Source organism: Dendropsophus ebraccatus, chromosome 4 (assembly GCF_027789765.1).
Source record: "Dendropsophus ebraccatus isolate aDenEbr1 chromosome 4, aDenEbr1.pat, whole genome shotgun sequence".
In the NCBI taxonomy this organism is placed as follows: Eukaryota; Metazoa; Chordata; class Amphibia; order Anura; family Hylidae; genus Dendropsophus; species Dendropsophus ebraccatus.
Genome location: NC_091457.1, coordinates 17,118,925 through 17,137,934, shown reverse-complemented (window position 1 = coordinate 17,137,934; position 19,010 = coordinate 17,118,925). Strand labels below are relative to the sequence as shown.

Below are 19,010 nucleotides of genomic sequence, written 5' to 3'. Positions count from 1 at the left end.
CGGCCGCCCAGCAGTGGTTCCCCCATATATATATATATATATATATATATATATATATATATAGGATATAACACTACGGCCGCCCAGCAGTGGTTCCCCCATATATATATATATATATATATATATATATATATATATATATATATAGGATATAACACTACGGCCGCCCTGCAGTGGTTGCCAAGCAGCCCAGGCTTTAAAGGGAAAATCCATGCGAAGGGAAAATCCATGGGATTATTCATTAGGGAATCTTTCTGACTCTATAAAAAATGTTGCATGATAAGATGTAGCCCAAAATATGTTTGTCCTGTTACTTAGCAACAGCAGAAACCACCACCGAGTGACACCGCAGACGCCTGCTCTCCAGTGGAGAGCTACACAACCTAATTACTGCTATGGTAGGGAAAGATGTGCTCGATGTCAGCACCACAGGGGAGGAGCCTAGGGTCAGGACTGTAGGGGAGGGGCTAGTGTCAGTGCCATAGGGGAGGGGCCTCGTGACAGTACTGTAGGGGAGGGACCTACTGTCAGTGTCATAGGTAAGGCGGCTAGTGTCAGTGCCATATGGGAGGGGCCAAGTGTCAGGATTGTGTGGGAGGGGCATAGCGTCAGCACTGTAGGGGAGGGGACTAGTGTTAGCGTCAGAGGGGAGGGGCCAAATGTCAGGATTGTAGGGTAGGGGCCTAGTGTTAGTGTCATAGGGGAGGGGGCTAGTGTCAGTGCCAAAAGGGAGGGGTCTAGTGTCAGGACTGTATGGAAGGGGCCTAGTGTCAGCACTGTAGGGGAGGAGCATAGTGTTGGTGCTGTAGGGGAGAAACCTAGTAATCAGTGCTGTAGGGGGAGGGGCCTAGTATCAGGACTGTAGGGGAGGAGCCTAATGTCAGGACTGTAGGGGAGGAACCTAGTAATCAGTGCTGTAGGGGAGGGGCCTAGTATCAGGACTGTAGGGGAGGAGCCTAATGTCAGGACTGTAGGGGAGGAACCTAGTAATCAGTGCTGTAGGGGAGGAGCCTAATGTCAGGACTGTAGGGGAGAGGCCTAGTATCAGGATTATAGGGGAGGGACCCAGTGTCAGCAGTGTATGGGAGGGGCTTAGTATCAGGACTGTAGGGGAGGGGCCTAATGTTGGTGCTGTGGGGGGAGGCCCAGTGTCAGCAGAGTAGGGGAGGGGCCTAGTGTCAGCAGTGTAGGGGAGGGGCTTAGTATCAGGACTGTAGGAGAGAGTCCTAGTGTCTGCCCTGTAGGGGAGGGGCCTAGTACCAGCACTGTAGGGGAGGGGCCTAGTGCCTGCACTGTAGGGGAGGAGCCTAGTGTCAGCACTGTAGGGGAGGGGCCTAGTGCCTGCACTGTAGGGGAGGAGCCTAGTGTCAGCAGTGTAGGAGCCTAATGTCTGCACTGTAGGGGAGGAGCCTAGTATGAAGGCTGTGGGGGAGGGGCCTAGTGCCTGCACTTTAGGGGAGGAGCCTAGTGCCTGCACTGTAGGGGAGGGGGTCTAGTACCAGCACTGTAGGGGAGGGGCCTAGTACCAGCACTGTAGGGGAGGGGCCTAGTACCAGCACTGTAGGGGAGGATCCTAATGTTTGCAGTGTAGGGGAGGAGCCTAGTGCCTGCAGTGTAGGGGCCTAATGTCTGCACTGTAGGGGAGGAGCCTAGTGCCTGCACTGTAGGGGAGGAGTCTAGTATGAAGGCTGTGGGTGAGGGGCCTAGAGTCAGCAGCGTAGGGGAGGGGCCTAATGTCTGCACTGTAGGGGAGGAGCCTAATGAATGCACTGTAGGGGAGGAGTCTAGTATGAAGGCTGTGGGGAGGGGCCTAGTGCCTGCACTGTAGGGGAGGAGTCTAGTATGAAGGCTGTGGGGAGGGGCCTAGTGCCTGCACTGTAGGGGAGGAGTCTAGTATGAAGGCTGTGGGGGAGGGGCCTAGCGTCTGAACTATAGGGGAGGAGCCTAGTACCAGCAGTGTAGGGGAGGAGCCTAATGAATGCAATGTAGGGGAGGAGCCTGGTGCCTGCACTGTAGGGGAGGAGTCTAGTATGAAGGCTGTGGGGGAGGGGCCTAGTGTCAGCAGCATAGGGGAGGGGCCTAATGTCTGCACTGTAGGGGAGGAGCCTAATGAATGCAATGTAGGGGAGGAGCCTAGTATAAAGACTGTGGGGGAGGGGCCTAGCGTCGGCTATGTAGTGGAGGATCAGTACACTCACTGTCAGATGCTGCAGCATGTTATATATTCCCTGTAAATGCTGGAGTCACAGATCCACATAGGGGGCGCCAGAGAGCAGATGCCATTCCTTAACCCAGCTGACTAAGCTTATTTACAGTAATTCCCATTGGCGGTGTGTACAGTCCTATCCTGTAACTGCCCTCAGTGTACACAGCACCTTACATCATGGCCCGGACAGCTGAGGGCCCCCAGGCTTCTCACCTCCATTACAAACGCACTGGACGGCTGCAACAGTTCACTCCCTCACAGGAGGCGGTACCGCAGCCTGGACGCTACCTCAGGAGCCGAGCCCGCGCAAACCTGGCTCCTCCCACCTGCGCAGCAACTACCGCAAGCTGCAACTGAGGTGCAATACCCCATGTGACCGCACGGAGCGCTGTACAAGCGTGAGGGGAGGACGGTGACGGCCATGATTCGGCACTGTTCTCCTCAGAAAGGTTCTTAGAGTCCTGTGGGCGGTCCCGATGTCCTGAGGAGTCCTACCAGCCGGGTTACGTGGGTGCTAGTCGCCTGCAGCGCATGCGCAGTGTCCAGATGAAGGCAGACGCCTTGAGGAGTCTTTTCTCCATACTCATAGCTCAGACATGGAAGGGGAAAAGCGACCACCATGTGAACACAGCAATGAGGACAGGTGAGGTCTGATAAGACGCACAAGAGGGCAAAAAATGTGCTTCCCATTGCCAAATGCCCTCAGAGGCTACTTCTGGGTAGTGTCCCTCTTGATAAGAGAATAAAGAGATCAGTGTTAGGAGGTGTTGGAGGCTCTGAATGGCACAGATAGCACGGGCAGCTCCCCTTGCTGGTGTGATGATGTGCGGGACACACTGCTCCCTGCTAGTGTGATGATGTGCTGGACACACTGCCCCCTGCTGGGGTGATGATGTGAGGAGGACACACTGCCCCCTGCTGGGGTGATGATGTGGGGAGGACACACCTCCCCCTGCTGGTGTGATGATGTGGGGAGGACACACTGCCCCCTGCTGGTGTGATGATGTGGGGAGGACACACTGCCCCTTGCTGGTGTGATGATGTGCTGGACACACTGCCCCTTGCTGGTGTGATGATGTGCTGGACACACTGCCCCTTGCTGGTGTGATGATGTGCTGGACACACTGCCCCTTGCTGGTGTGATGATGTGCTGGACATACTGCCCCTTGCTGGTGTGATGATGTGCTGGACACACTGCCCCTTGCTGGTGTGATGATGTGCTGGACACACTGCCCCCTGCTGGTGTGATGATGTGCTGGACACACTGCTCCCTGCTAGTGTGATGTGAGGAGGACACACTGCCCCGTGCTGGTGTGATGATGTGCTGGACACACTGCCCCTTGCTGGTGTGATGATGTGCTGGACACACTGCCCCTTGCTGGTATGATGATGTGCTGGACACACTGCCCCTTGCTGGTGTGATGATGTGCTGGACACACTGCCCCTTGCTGGTGTGATGATGTGCTGGACACACTGCCCCTTGCTGGTGTGATGATGTGCTGGACACACTGCCCCTTGCTGGTGCGATGATGTGCTGGACACACTGCCCCCTGCTGGTGTGATCATGTGCTGGACACACTGCCCCCTGCTGGTGTGATCATGTGCTGGACACACTGCCCCCTGCTGGTGTGATCATGTGCTGGACACACTGCCCCCTGCTGGTGTGATGATGTGGGGAGGACACACTGCCCCTTGCTGGTGTGATGATGTGTGGAGGACACATTGCTCCCCTGCTGGTGTGATGTGGAGAGGACACACCGCCCCCTCCTGGTGTGATGTGGGGAGGACACATTGCTCCCCTGCTGGTGTGATAATGTAGGGAGGACACACCTCCCCCTGCTGGTGTGATGATGTGGGGAGGACACATTCCTCCCCTGCTGGTGTGATGATGTGGGGAGGCAAATGTGCGGCAGGACGCCATACAGAACCTGTATCCTCCATGTCTAAATGTATCTCATCTTATATCTGGGCTAGTGGCGCCCAACTGTATCTAATCTCAGATCACCATTACATCACACACAGATCACCATTACATCACACATAGATCATTACATCACACATAAACCATCATTACATCACACACAGATCATTACGTCACACACAGATCACCATTACATCACACACAGATCATTACATCACACACAGATCATTACATCACACATAAATCATTACATCACACATAAACCATCATTACATCACACACAGATCACCATTACATCACACACAGATCACCATTACATCACACACACAGATCACCATTACATCACACATAAACCATCATTACATCACACACAGATCACCATTACATCACACACAGATCACCATTACATCACACATAGATCATTACATCACACACAGATCACCATTACATCACACATAGATCATTACATCACACACAGATCACCATTACATCACACACAGATCACCATTACATCACACATAGATCATTACATCACACACAGATCACCATTACATCACACATAGATCATTACATCACACACAGATTACCATTACATCACGCACAGATCACCATTACATCACACACAGATCACCATTACATCACACATAGATCATTACATCACACACAGATCATTACATCACACACAGATCACCATTACATCACACACAGATCACCATTACATCACACATAGATCATTACATCACACACAGATCACCATTACATCACACACAGATCACCATTACATCACACACAGATCATTACATCACACACAGATCACCATTACATCACACACAGATCACCATTACATCACACATAGATCATTACATCACACACAGATCATTACATCACACACAGATCACCATTACATCACACATAGATCATTACATCACACACAGATCATTACATCACACACAGATCACCATTACATCACACACAGATCACCATTACATCACACACAGATCACCATTACATCACACACAGATCACCATTACATCACACATAGATCATTACATCACACACAGATCATTACATCACACACAGATCACCATTACATCACACACAGATCACCATTACATCACACATAGATCATTACATCACACACAGATCACCATTACATCACACACAGATCACCATTACATCACACACAGATCATTACATTACACACAGATCACCATTACATCACACGTAGACCATCATTACATCACACATAGATCATTACATCACACATAGACCATCATTACATCACACATACATCATCATTCCATTTATTTTATGAGATTTTCAGGTTTTGCATCGGTCCCTCTGTGTGTATATATATATATTATAGGACTCCTTCATGAGATATTTCAGTTTGTGTGGTGGCTGCTTCTTACATCGGTGCCTGTAGGTAGTCATTTGGCCGTCTGGCCGGTGCACTCCGCTCTTCCTGGTCTCGGTATATGACACCGGGTGACCTGGAGGTCAGTCGTATTGTTGCACAGGTCAGTCTGTGTGTGATTGGACTATTACACACCACTTACCGTACAATATAACGTGTCAGACAGCTAATATTATGTTCTATATCTTGCATTGTGCTTCTGTCCTCATCTCCGCGCAGTCAACACAGTCCAGATGCCGATCCTATCATTGCGAACGCAGCCAATTAGGGGTTTCCTGAGAACCATTAATCTAGCGTGAACAATCCTGTTTTCCGCACACCACCCACCCGTGTGCTGCCGGCTGCTCGCTGGCTGAATCACCCCCCGTGGCTGAGCGGAAAACCGAATGGGAAATCCCATCTTCTCGGCTGCGCTTAAAAAATTAATCATCATAATTAAGTTCCTCGGCAGAGTATAATTAGCCGCTAGGTAAACATTTTACTTACCTGTGTCGTATAAAGACTATTGATTATTTTTCTTAATTGACCCCCTAAAGTTCAGACCTTTTGTCAAAATTGTCATCAGGAAGTCATTACCTTGTAATCGCTCACTAAAGACACAGCCGGATAATGTTAGATTCCGCCTTTCCATTATGTTTCCTCTTCCACCAATTCATGAAAAGAACCGCCGCCATTTCTCTCTTCCTTTTTGTGTCTGCTCAGAAGTTAGAGGGTATATGACACCGATGGGAGACTCCCTCACCTATAAAGGCCCTTTACACAAAGCGATTATCAGCTAAGGACGATAATCGCTTAGTGTCATAGAAGACAACGATCAGCCAATATGCACAATGTTGGCTGATCGTTGTCTTTCAACAGGCTGAAACACAAAAGTCTAGCAACGATCTGCTGCCATCGCCCCGGGTAATAGGAGCGACAGCAGCAGACTGCCACTATCTTCTATGGGCAGCCCAGACGATCTGATGATCGCCCGGGCCACTGTTCTGAGCCGGCACCCCCACCAGCCGCCATTGCTCCTCACAGTGCCTACCAGCTGCGCTGTGTGTATATGACTATGGGGGACATACCTGGCTACAAGAGGTATACATGACTATGAGGGGTATACCTGGCAGCAGGGGACATACCGTACCTGTCTGACTACAGGGGGCACACCTGCCTACGAGGGGGAATACCTTGCTACAGAGGACATTGTATCTGACTAGAAGGGGCATAAGTGGTTGCATGGAGCATATCTGGCGACAGAAGGCATTGCATCTAGCTACAGGGGCATTATTAATGGTTACAGGGGGCATTGTGACCTGGAAAAAGGGCAATATAAGTGGTTACGGGGGGCACTATATCTGGCTATTGAGGGCATTATTATTTTGACATTACTCAAGCATCATTACTGGGACCTACAGGGCAGTCACATTGTTATGGGTCTGATATGGGAATCAGCTGCAGACAGAGACTTTATACATGGAGCAGTGTGATCTCAGTCTTATTTAGACAAAATTTATAACCAATCACATGCTTGCGGGTACTCGCTTGGAACATTTCATTACATGGTGGTACCTGGCTTGAAGTGTCCACGGACCTGGTTTTCACAATGACAATGCCAGGCCACAAGTTTCTTGTTCTACTGTGATCAGCCGAACCCATTTCTCTTATAAAAGATAGTAATATATTGCAGATTTCTAACATTCGCTTGTACTATTGATTTTTTTTTTTCCAGAATACGTAAAACCATTGTTATACAAATACCCGTAAAATCCCCCACTCCCTTGGGTTATAATCTTGCAGTTGCGTATTGTCCGCGCTGACATAATGTCTTGTTTGGACACATGCTGTCACTGTAGACAATACGTCAATGGATCTATATCATAACACGAGAGTGGCAGGGGACCTGTGCAGGATTGACAGTAAGGAGATGGAGGTATTCTTTTTATAGCATACCTGTTGTTTCAGGAGTTTAACCTTTCAGAGTGGTGATGGTACTGCTGTCACTGCTGTTATTAAGCCCCTGAGAGCTATTTCTCATTCTCCTAATTTTATGGATCTGGGATGTTTGTCAGTAGTACACACAATTGCTTCCCTTCCCTTAGTTGCCTGGCTAATCACAGCACAGCAGATACTCCTCTTTGCTATACCATGACATAGTGCTGGTGGGCAGTGTCCCAGAACCCTGTTCCTTCCGCTGCTGAAGTGTATTACTATATAGGGCTGCAAACTCTATTGCTTTATTCACTCATCTCAGTGGTACAGTGTGTTGTGTAATGATCAGACTGTATTTTTGTGTATTACAGTGCTAACCATGTTTTTGTGAACACAGTTGTGCTATTCTGCCACCTGCTTGCAGAGACGGTATGTCTAGGTCAACTCCCACTCCTGGACCTATTAGGTCCTGCCAAAAGTCTCCTTGACAGGGGGTGCTCAAGTTATCTAAGCCCTTCTTGAGTGCCTATGCTAAACACCTGAGATGCGACATCCAGTCCACTCTGCAAGTTCCATCATCATCTCAAGTCTCATGTCAGGGGTTTGGAGAAATTGCATATTGCCGAAGTGCCCCCCTGCTCCACTGTGTCCTGTTCTTGGCTTCTGGCCAAGGACAGCTCCTGCCAGCCCCTGGGTGTTGTGTGGCAGCAAAGATGGAATTTCCTGTGAGTACAGCTTCTCTTGTCTTATCCTGTAGTCAAGCCAAGGCTGTAGAGAGGCCTCAACAGCAGAGTCTACTCCTTTCTGGACTGAGCATCCTTAAGTAGTCGCCCTCAACTTAGCTTAAAGAGTACCTGGTATTATAATTGTTTTTTAAGTAGTAGATCCTGGGCTTACTGACAATCTTTTAATATACTTTAATTAATTAAATATTTTGGCCGTAATGTGTTCAAACCTATCCTATACTTTGAGTACGCCATACTGTAGGGAGGGGGGAGTAACAATTATTATGAAATCCCAAGCTGTATTGTTGTTCTCTCTGCACTAGAAAAGCATCTGCACACAGAGAGTACAACAATAGAGACTGGGATGCAGCTCATTGACCCTTGGTACGTGTAGGGGCAGGTGTTTATGCTGGGAGTTGGACGCGCCCCCGAGTGAGAGATGTAGCCTGTGCCGCTTCCACTGAGACATCAGACAACATATTTTGTCTTGCTATTTCGGTTACTAGAGACAAAGTTCCCCTAACAACAGGCAGTGCACAGCAGACTGCAGGGAAGAGAGACACCTTGTGGCTAGGACTTCAGAGCTTTTTTTTCTGGGGTAAGGATTTATTTATTTGTTAGACATCACATGGAGAGTTGTTTAAAACAGCATTCACCACATGGAGGCCAAAAGTGTCCTTCTGGCCTCTGTTCAGCTGGTATACATCAGAGATTCTGTCTTTTTTACTGTATGGAATATCAGAGCAGATTGCGCTATTCATAGTAAGCCCATATATTTTTTACCATGGCTGCCTATGAGCGACAGATGCCACTTAGGCAAATGTATAAAACCTATATAAAGTTCCCATTAAGAAACGCATCATGCAAAAGGCAGGACATTGACTTAACCCCAGCAGAATTGTAAATGTAATGTCCCATTTATAGGGATATACCCATTATCCACATGATTTATAGAAAAACCGAAGAGAAGGAATTTCTGTGTTCTGTTCGGTAGAAGTCCCTAAAGACGTACGTATAGTGCGTGTTATGGGAAGCTGGTGCCATAGCAACCCATCCGCTATTTACTCTCGTATTGAGGATAGCAGTCGGGTTAATTAATACAGGATGTACCATCTTTCGCCTCCGTTTTTATAAATATTTAGTGGTAACAGACAGAAATCCGAGCGCTTCCTCAGCGCGCAGAGAGCAAGCAAGATCTGTAACCCGTCTGTCTCCATAGGTAACACAAATATGCTCAGATGTCATGTTTAGCCATTAACTGTATCTAAACTACGACCAACGGGAGAGAGAGAGCACCAGAAAAAAAATTACACCGACGGGAGAGGAAGAGCACCGGACAAAAAACTACACCAACGGGAGAGGAAGAGCACCAGACAAAAAACTACACCAACGGGAGAGGGAGAGCACCAGACTAAAAACTACACCAATGGGAGAGGGAGAGCACTAGACAAAAAACTACACCAACAGAAGAGAGAGGGCACCACACAAAAAACTACACCAACGGGAGAGCACCGGACAAAAAACTACACCAACGGGAGAGTAAGAGCACCAGACAAAAAACTACACCAACGGAACAGGGAGAGCACCAGACTAAAAACTACACCGACGGGAGAGGAAGAGCACCGGACAAAAAACTACACCAACGGGAGAGGAAGAGCACCAGACAAAAAACTACACCAACGGGAGAGGGAGAGCACCAGACTAAAAACTACACCAACGGGAAAGGGAGAGCACCAGACAAAAATCTACACCAACTGGAGAGGAAGAGCACCAGACAAAAAAAACTACACCAACGGAAGAGGAAGAGCACTAGACAAAAAACTACACCAACGGGGACAGCACAGGACCACAGAGGATAGAGACAGATATAAAAAGAGGATAAAACACTAGTAACACCCCTTCAGATTAAAGAAGGCCCACAAGACTCATTGCCCAAGGGCCTGCACGGACCCGCATTTTCACACCATCCAAGGGCATACGGGCCCTTGCAGAGATGGGGCCAAAACTGATTGATCCTGTTATTTGAGTGTTAGGAACTTGTGCGCATCTCTCCTATCCAGATGAATTGCGCTTCTACCAAAATAGAGTACTGGGAAATGACTCAAAAATCATGGAAAAGGTGTGGATGGGAGAAGTGTCTGACACTTGAAATAACAGTGTGCCCCTTGTATATAAAAGTGTCACACATAGGCCTTATTCCCATGTTCCATGAAGCAGTTTCGCTGCTCCCAGCATTATATTGGAGATGTCAGCATGCAAATTCCACTACAGGCCTTCCATGTCATCTGTAAATCACAGGACGTGGGAGTAAGGCCATAGTACTTGCAAAACTTCATAGTGCCAACAAGTGCTTCCTATACATAATAATGCAAGACCACCCCAAAACATGATTGTGCCATCACCCCAAGACATGATTTTTGCCTCATAGTGCCTCAAAACATAATAGTGCCAAAAAGTGCTTCCAAAATATAATAGGGCCACACAGTGCCCCAAAAAGTACCACATACTGTCAACAAACTTGGAAGAGAAATATTGTGATTCCGCTGTATAGAGCTCTGGTGAGACCACATCTGGAATACTGTGTCCAGTTCTGGAGACCTCACATACAGATAGATATTAATAAAATAGAACGGGTCCAGAGACGGGCTCCAAAAATGGCGGAGGGTGTGAGGCATAAAACATATCGGGAAAGACTTAAAGATCTGAATTTGTATAGTCTGGAGGAAAGAAGGGAAATAGGGGACATGATCGAGACTTTTAACTATGTTACTGGACTAAATAAGTTCCGGAGGGAAGTGTCTTTAGAAAAAAAAAACTGAACTCTAAGAGGACACAGTGAGAGGTGAGAGGTTAGTTGGGGGAAAGATCAGAAGCAATGTGAGAAAATATTACTTTACTGAAAGTGTTGTAGATACTTGGAACAAACTTCCAGCAGATGTGGTTGGTAAATCTACAATAACAGAATGTAAACCTGCCTGGGAAAAACATATATCTATTCTAAGATAATAAGAAGGGAAGTAGTACAAGGACAGACCAGATGGACCCAGTGGTCTTTTTCTGCCGACAATCTTCTGTGTTTCTATATAAACACTTTGCAGCGGGACCGGCTCTGGCAGGGGATCAGGGTAAGGTGAGTACATGTTGTTTTTCTCTTTCACTTCTTCTCCCAGATGCCTTTTGAATGGAAACCCCTTTGATCCCAAACAGGTCTCTAGTCTGTTAGAAGGAAGGGATAATGGTGTACTGTAAAGTAGTGTTCTAATTTCTCAGCTGAACCCCTAACCTCCCTATTTCCGTATGCATGTGGATAAAGCCTTGTAGTATAAAATGCATGCCAGATTAGCATTTCCTTGGTAATACTCACTGATGTCCTGATAATCTGGGTCATTTAGGATCCATTTAACATTCTGTCACAATCTTAATTCACCAATAACTGGATGTTAATGAGAGTTAAAGAGCCAGAGGTGACTGTGACGTGGCACACACTGCTGCAGAGGACTGCTGGCTCAAGGACTCCCTTATCCTTGGCTGCTTCATGAATTAGTTGACACTGCTGATAATTGATGCTACGAGAATTCTGGGAAGCCATTCTTTAGTGTCGGTGCATTTAGAAGACACCGTACTGCAGGTGGTGGAGATGTTTGATGATCTGAATTAAGATATAGATCAAGGACTTCAAAGGGGGCAGCCTCAGCTGGTGGGCAGAATGCAGATTTACTGCTGCGCAGGCATATTATCTCCATGGCTTGTAATGGAATTGTTACACTGATGTCGGAGAGATGGATTTGACTTTTTGTATGATGTGATAAGGTAAATCCGTTATCTTAGAATAATTAAATGGCATGTGTCACCCGACAGAGCCTGTGATGTTTAAGCATCTCTAAGAAGCCGTGACAGTAACTTTAATCTGTGCAACATAGCTCCATTAAAGTGGCTGGGGCTTAGCTTGGGACCAGGATCTTTAAGGCTGTATTAGACAGGACCAGGCCGTCGATCAGCCGACTAATGAGCAAATACTTACTCTAAAGATGACATGCTTAAAAATCATCAGCTGTCACCTGCACATCTTCCCGTGTAATAGGGATGTACAGCTGACAGCTGATTAAAGCGAAGGGCTGCACGTACAATCTAGCCACGTAATAGGGTTTGTAAACGAGTGCTAATCTCTCATGGTACTGCCTTTAGTAATGTTTAAATGACCCTGCGGGGGGGGCTGCCCAGTGATAGCTAGATCGCCCGGGCAGCCAATAGAGGATAGTGGCGGTCTGCTGCCGCCGCTCCCACTCCCACAGATCGCTGCTATCACAGTCATATGTCTTTTAACATGTTGAAAGGCAAACGACAGCAACGATCAGCCAACATGAACGATGTCGGCTGATCGTTGCCTTCTATTACACAGGACGGTTATCGTCCGTAACGGCCAATAATCGTTCCGTGGAATAGGGCCTTTAGAGTCAGGTTTTGAACAGTTTTTGGAGACCAGTTTGCAGGATTGTTGCCAAAATGAGGATATTTTGAAGAAGTAAACTAAGGGTCCTATTACACGGCCGGATCATAAACTTTAAACGAGTGCCGATCTAGCTTCGATCAGTAGTTTACTGAGCAATAACACAGGCCGACTGTTGTGCTGCAAGGACATAATTAGCGATGTCCATGCAGCCCTTAACTTTAGTGTAAAATAATAAAGTAATAACTTACCACATTCCCTGGTGTCCTCAGACCTTTCCCCGGTGTCCTTGGAGGCCTTTCCCGATGTCTGGAGTTCTGCCTTCTGATCCAGGCTATGCACTGGCAGCCCGACAGCCGATCACTGGCTTTGGCCTATATCAGCCAGTGATTGGCTGAGCGGCCATGGCCTGTCAGTGCAGAGAACGAAACAGAAGGGAGCAGAAGGCAGAGCTGCGGAGACCAAGGAGGGCCCAAGGACACCAGGGGGGGTTCAAGAATACCCGGGAACGTGGTTAAGTAAGTTAGTACTTTATTATCAGCCATCGCCTGCAAATCGCTGTTAGATGTAGCAATGCATGCCCGACGATTTAAGGTCTGGACCTAACGAAACGATCAGCTGATAGTTGGCTGATTGTTGTCTCTATTACACAGAGCAATTATCGGCTAAATCGGCCTGATTCGGCCGATTATCGCTCTGTGTAATAGGGCCTTAAAGAGGATGTACCACTAGGTACATCCTCTTGAATTTAACACACCGATAGAATGGCGCCATCATGGGGAAGCCGGTGCCGTGGTCCGTTTTTCGAACCGCGGCCCAGTTCCCGTGTACGGCGCCGTTCTATCCATCGGTATCAGCCGGTGCTCAAGCACTGGAGGTCGGCCGGCCCGCCCCCAGTGGGAGGGAATTCCCTCCCTTCTATGACACAGCTCCATTAGAATCAATGGAGCCGCGTCATAGAGGGGAGGGAATTCCCTCCCACTGGGGGCGGGCCGGACGACCTCCAGTGCTTCAGCCCGATACCGCTGGATAGAACGGCACCGTACACGGGAACCAGGCCACGGTTCGAAAAACGGACCGCGGCACCGGCTTCCCCATGACGGCGCCGATCTATCGGTGTGTTAAATTCAAGAGGATGTACCTGGTGGTACATCCTCTTTAATACTACATCATATATGTGGTACAGTTTTTCATTGAAGAGATCCAGTGAGGAATGGAGACTTAATTTCAACAATGCTCCATGGGAAAAGGGTATGCAAATTAGCTTTCCTTCAGAAGGAAGAAACAGTCTCATATTAGCTATATCAAAGCACAAATGCGAGTCTCCTCCTTCTGGAGGAGAACCTGCTATGGCTGATATGAGATTCTTCTTGCTTCTGGAGGAGAACAATTTTGAATACCCTTTTCCCATGGAGCATTGCCTGAGAATAAGTCTTGTCACAGCACTGGATTTCTTTAATGAGAATCGGCACGCCCCTGAGCCGCATCAGAGGCATCTCCTAAGGCACCCTACAGCTGGAGGACTAATAGGAGACAGACTTTGCATTCATATGTTCTGTATATAACATCGCTGATGGAGTGAACCATTAAGGATAGTGGGCATTTCGGCTGTGCTACATCCCTCCTTTGCAATGTTATATACTGATACATTTTTGGGGGGGGTTAATTCATCTTCCAAACCCTGTGCCCCCACTGGACTCAGTAACCCTTAGATGGTGTGTAGTATCTGCTGTAACCATGGAAACTACTTAGGCGACCGGGGCTTAAGAGAATTTACATTGATCTATTTTAGTAAATTATTGCGAGGATTAATTATACCAGGAACAGGCGAGGGTTTCATCGATGTCCACAGGAATAAAACGATATGAAATGGGAACGGGCATGATGGCTCGCATACAAGCCTTGCCGTGTCAATGGGTTTGGTGAATTCTTTGCAGTCTAGTTGGTCGTAAAGATTTGCAGCGATCTTCTATGTGATCCTCTGTATTCACTCATTCACTTTCTGCAGTCACTAGCCAGTAATCCCTGTAAAACATCAGGTTATTCTATTAACAGTTAAAGGGGTAGTGCGGCGGTAAACAATTATTCACAGAATAACACACATTACAAAGTTATACAACTTTGTAATGTATGTTATGTCTGTGAATAGCCCCCTTCCCCGTCTCCCACCACCCCCACCCGTGTACCCGGAAGTGTGGTCCGCTATACATACCTGTCACGTGCCGACTCGTCTCCGATCTTCAGTCAGCGATGTCGTCTTCGGACGGCCGGGCTGAATCCCTCCGAGCGTCCTGAGTGCCGGCCGCCCTCTTCAGCGTCATCAGATGCTCAGCCGCCATTGGCTGAGCACAGTTTGAGCAGCTGATGACGCGGCAGAGGGCGGCCGGCACTCAGGACGGACGGAGGGATTCGGCCGAAGACCACATCGCTGACTGAAGATCGGAGACGAGTCGGCACGTGACAGGTATGTATAGCGCACCACACTTCCGGGTACACGGGTGGGGGTGGAGGGACACGGGGAAGGGGGCCATTCACAGACATAACATACATTACAGAGTTGTATAACTTTGTAATGTGTGTTATTCTGTGAATAATTGTTTACCACCGCACTACCCCGCCTGGCCTGGAAAAAATAGCCATAGGCTGTATCCCATTTTTCCAGGCGGTCCTCCCGCTGTATCCACCCGCTGCACGGAGCGGCCAGACAGCGAGACCATCCTTAATCCAGAACACAGGAGAGACTGATGAAGTAATACAGAAAACCATGAATTCAAGTTATCGCTGCCAAAGGTCCTATAAGGTATTGATTCATGGGGTGTACTTTGTTTTTACATTTTGACTTCATTTGATAAAATGAATGACCACATAGTGCAATCTGTGTGTTGCTGATAACTGCTTAGACCAGGGCTGCTTTTGTCATGTAGCCCATTCAAAGTCGTATACAGTGAAACATTGGATTACACGCATAGTTCGTTTCGGGAACATGCTTATAATTTTCGTTTATCAAAGTAAATTTTCCCATAAGAAATAATTATAACACAGACGATTCGTTCCACAACACATAATGTACACTACCGTTCAAAAGTTTGGGGTCACATTAAATTGTCCTTATTTTTGAAGGAAAAGCACTGTACTTTTCAATGAAGATATCTTTAAACTAGTCCTAACTTTAAACAAATACACTCTATACATTGCTAATGTGGTAAATGACTATTCTAGCTGCAAATGTCTGGTTTTTGGTGCAATATCTACATAGGTGTATAGAGGCCCATTTCCAGCAACTATCACTCCAGTGTTCTAATGGTACAATGTGTTTGCTCATTGGCTCAGAAGGCTAATTGATGATTAGAAAACCCTTGTGCAATCATGTTCACACATCTGAAAACAGTCTAGCTCGTTACAGAAGCTACAAAACTGACCTTCCTTTGAGCAGATTGTGTTTCTGGAGCATCACATTTGTGGGGTCAATTAAACGCTCAAAATGGTCAGAAAAAGAGAACTTTCATCTGAAACTTGACAGTCTATTCTTGTTCTTAGAAATGAAGGCTATTCCATGCGAGAAATTGCTAAGAAATTGAAGATTTCCTACAACGGTGTGTACTACTCCCTTCAGAGGACAGCACAAACAGGCTCTAACCAGAGTAGAAAAAGAAGTGGGAGGCCGCGTTGCACAACTAAGCAAGAAGATAAGCACATTAGAGTCTCTAGTTTGAGAAACAGACGCCTCACAGGTCCCCAACTGGCATCTTCATTAAATAGTACCCGCCAAACACCAGTGTCAACATCTACAGTGAAGAGGCGGCTGTGGGATTTTGGGCTTCAGGGCAGAGTGGCAAAGAAAAAGCCATATCTGAGACTGGCCAATAAAAGAAAAAGATTAAGATGGGCAAAAGAACACAGACATTGGACAGAGGAAGACTGGAAAAAAGGGTTGTGGAGGGATGAATCCAAGTTTGAGGTGTTTGGATCACAAAGAAGAACGTTTGTGAGACGCAGAAGAAATGAAAAGATGCTGGAAGAATGCCTGACGCCATCTGTTAAGCATGGTGGAGGTAATGTGATGGTCTGGGGTTGGTGCTGGTAAGGTGGGAGATTTGTACAGGGTATAAGGGATTGTGAATAAGGAAGGCTATCACTCTGCACCGCCATGCCATACCCAGTGGGCAGCGCTTGGTTGGAGCCAATTTCATCCTACAACAGGACAATGACCCTAAACACACCTCCAAATTGTGCAAGAACTATTTACAGCAGAAGCAGCAGCTGGTATTCTATCATAGGTAATGGAGTGGCCAGCGCAGTCACCAGATCTGAACCCCATTGAGCTGTTGTGGGAGCAGCTGGACCGTATGGTACGCCAGAAGTGCCCATCCAACCAATCCAACTTGTGGGAGCTGCTTCTAGAAGCGTGGGGGGCAATTTCTCCAGCTTACCTCAACAGATTAACAGCTAGAATGCCAAAGGTGTGCAATGCTGGAATTGCTGCACAAGGAGGATTCTGGGACGAAAGCAAAGTGTGATGTAAGAACAATGTTATTTCATATACAAATCATTATTTCTAACCTTGTCAATGTCTTAACTCTATTTTCTATTCATTTCACAACGTATGGTGGTGAAGAAGTATGACTTTTCATGGAAAACATAAAATTGTTTGGGTGACCCCAAACTTTTGAACGGTAGAGTAGGTAAGGTGTTTTGTATCAATAAAGAACCGTGTATCAGTAAAGAAGGGGTTAATCAGTTAACTCTCCCTCCACACGCAACTCCCTAGATGACTGCAAACCTGCTAGTGCAAAAGGGATAAAGTGGGTATCCAGTGCTACAAAAACATGGTCATTTTCTTTCAGAGACAACATGACTCTTGTCTCCAGTTCAGGTGTGGTTTGAAGTTAAAGGGGTATTCCAGGAAAAATCAATAAATTAGCTATGGAAAGGGTTAACCAAGGTTAACCCTTTCCTAATATACTTGCCAGTCCTTTATTGGCCCCCCAAGGAGATCTCCAGTCTGGTCACGTGAGCATTCATGCTGCGACTTGCGGATCCTCTTCTTCCGGTTCGGTGACGTCACCATACACGGCCGGCATCTGTATTTCCTCCTTATTAGCAGCAGAGCACTGAACCCTCACTGGCTGGCTAGTGTGTAGCCAATCAGGGTTTAGTGCTCTGCATCCCACCACGCTCCAGGTCCCCTGAGCCTGCTGTACCAGGGGTTGTGGGGGCTCAGTGCCGGTCACCAGCGCTATGTGAGGGGCTGTCAGCACTATGTGAGGGGTCCCTGCATCCAACATAACCAACCCCCCCCCTCCCCCGTATGTCAGCAATGCCGACCGTGTCCCGGGAGGGGATGCAGCGGGTGGCATTACTTCATTCATAACTACCATACACCCGGAGCGGAGCTATGAATGAAGTAATGCTACCCGCTGCATCCCCTCCCGGGACTCAGGGTCAGCATCGCTGACACCCGGGAGAGAAGTCCTGCAGAGTGGTGCTGATCCTACCCCCCCCCCCTCCCTGTGTGATCTCAAAGATCTCTGACCCCCACCCCCCGAAGTGAGCTGCCGCGCTGCTCCGGTCTCAGCACCTTTTTCAAGCAGCCGGCCGTACTCAGCTGACAGGCGCTGTGAGTGTGCAGGAGAGATTTGCTCCGTACACAGCGCCTGTCAATCGCCTCGATAAAACTCAGCTGACAGGTGCTGTGTATGGAGCAAATCTCTCCTGCACACTCACAGCGCCTGTCAGCTGAGTACGACCGGCTGCTTGAAAAAGGTGCTGAGACCGGAGCACCGCGGCAGCACACTCCGGGGGGTGGGGGTCAGAGATCTTTGAGATCACACAGGGAGGGGGGGGGTAGGATCAGCACCACTCTGCAGGACTTCCCTCCCGGGTGTCAGCGATGCTGACCCTGAGTCCCGGGAGGGGAGGGGATGCAGCGGGTAGCATTACTTCATTCATAGATCTGCTCCGGGTGTCTGGTAGTTATGAATAAAGTAATGCCGCACGTTGCATCCCCTCCCGGGACACGGTCGGCATCGCTGACATATGTGTGTGTGTGGGGGGGTTATGTTGGATGCAGGGACCCCTCACATAGTGCTGCCGCCCCCCTCACATAGTGCTGACGCCCCCTCACATAGCGCTGACGCCGGCCCAGCCCATGTCACTGGTGACCGGCACTGAGCCCCCACAACCCCTGGTGCAGCAGGCTCAGGGGACCTGGAGCGTGGTGGGATGCAGAGCACTAAACCCTGATTGGCTACACACTAGCCAGCCAGTCAGGGTTCAGTGCTCTGCTGCTAATAAGGAGGAAAGCCAGATGCCAGCCGGGTATGGTGACGTCACCGAACCGGAAGAAGAGGATCCGCAAGTTGCAGCCTGAATGCTCACGT

At 48.0% G+C, this 19,010-nt stretch overlaps 2 protein-coding genes across 2 annotated transcripts in view; one reads left to right on the top strand and one right to left on the bottom strand.

The window, feature by feature from the left end:
* SHANK2 (SH3 and multiple ankyrin repeat domains 2) overlaps positions 1-2,684 on the bottom strand; it is a 412,049-nt gene extending 409,365 nt beyond the window's left edge. Inside the window, exon 1 of the mRNA XM_069965179.1 lies at positions 2,420-2,684. The gene's annotated coding sequence lies outside the window, so the exon portion shown is untranslated. The remainder of the gene's footprint in view (positions 1-2,419) is intronic.
* Positions 407-19,010, top strand: part of NAT10 (N-acetyltransferase 10) — a 364,178-nt gene continuing 345,574 nt past the window's right edge. Inside the window, exon 1 of the mRNA XM_069965191.1 lies at positions 407-410. The gene's annotated coding sequence lies outside the window, so the exon portion shown is untranslated. The remainder of the gene's footprint in view (positions 411-19,010) is intronic.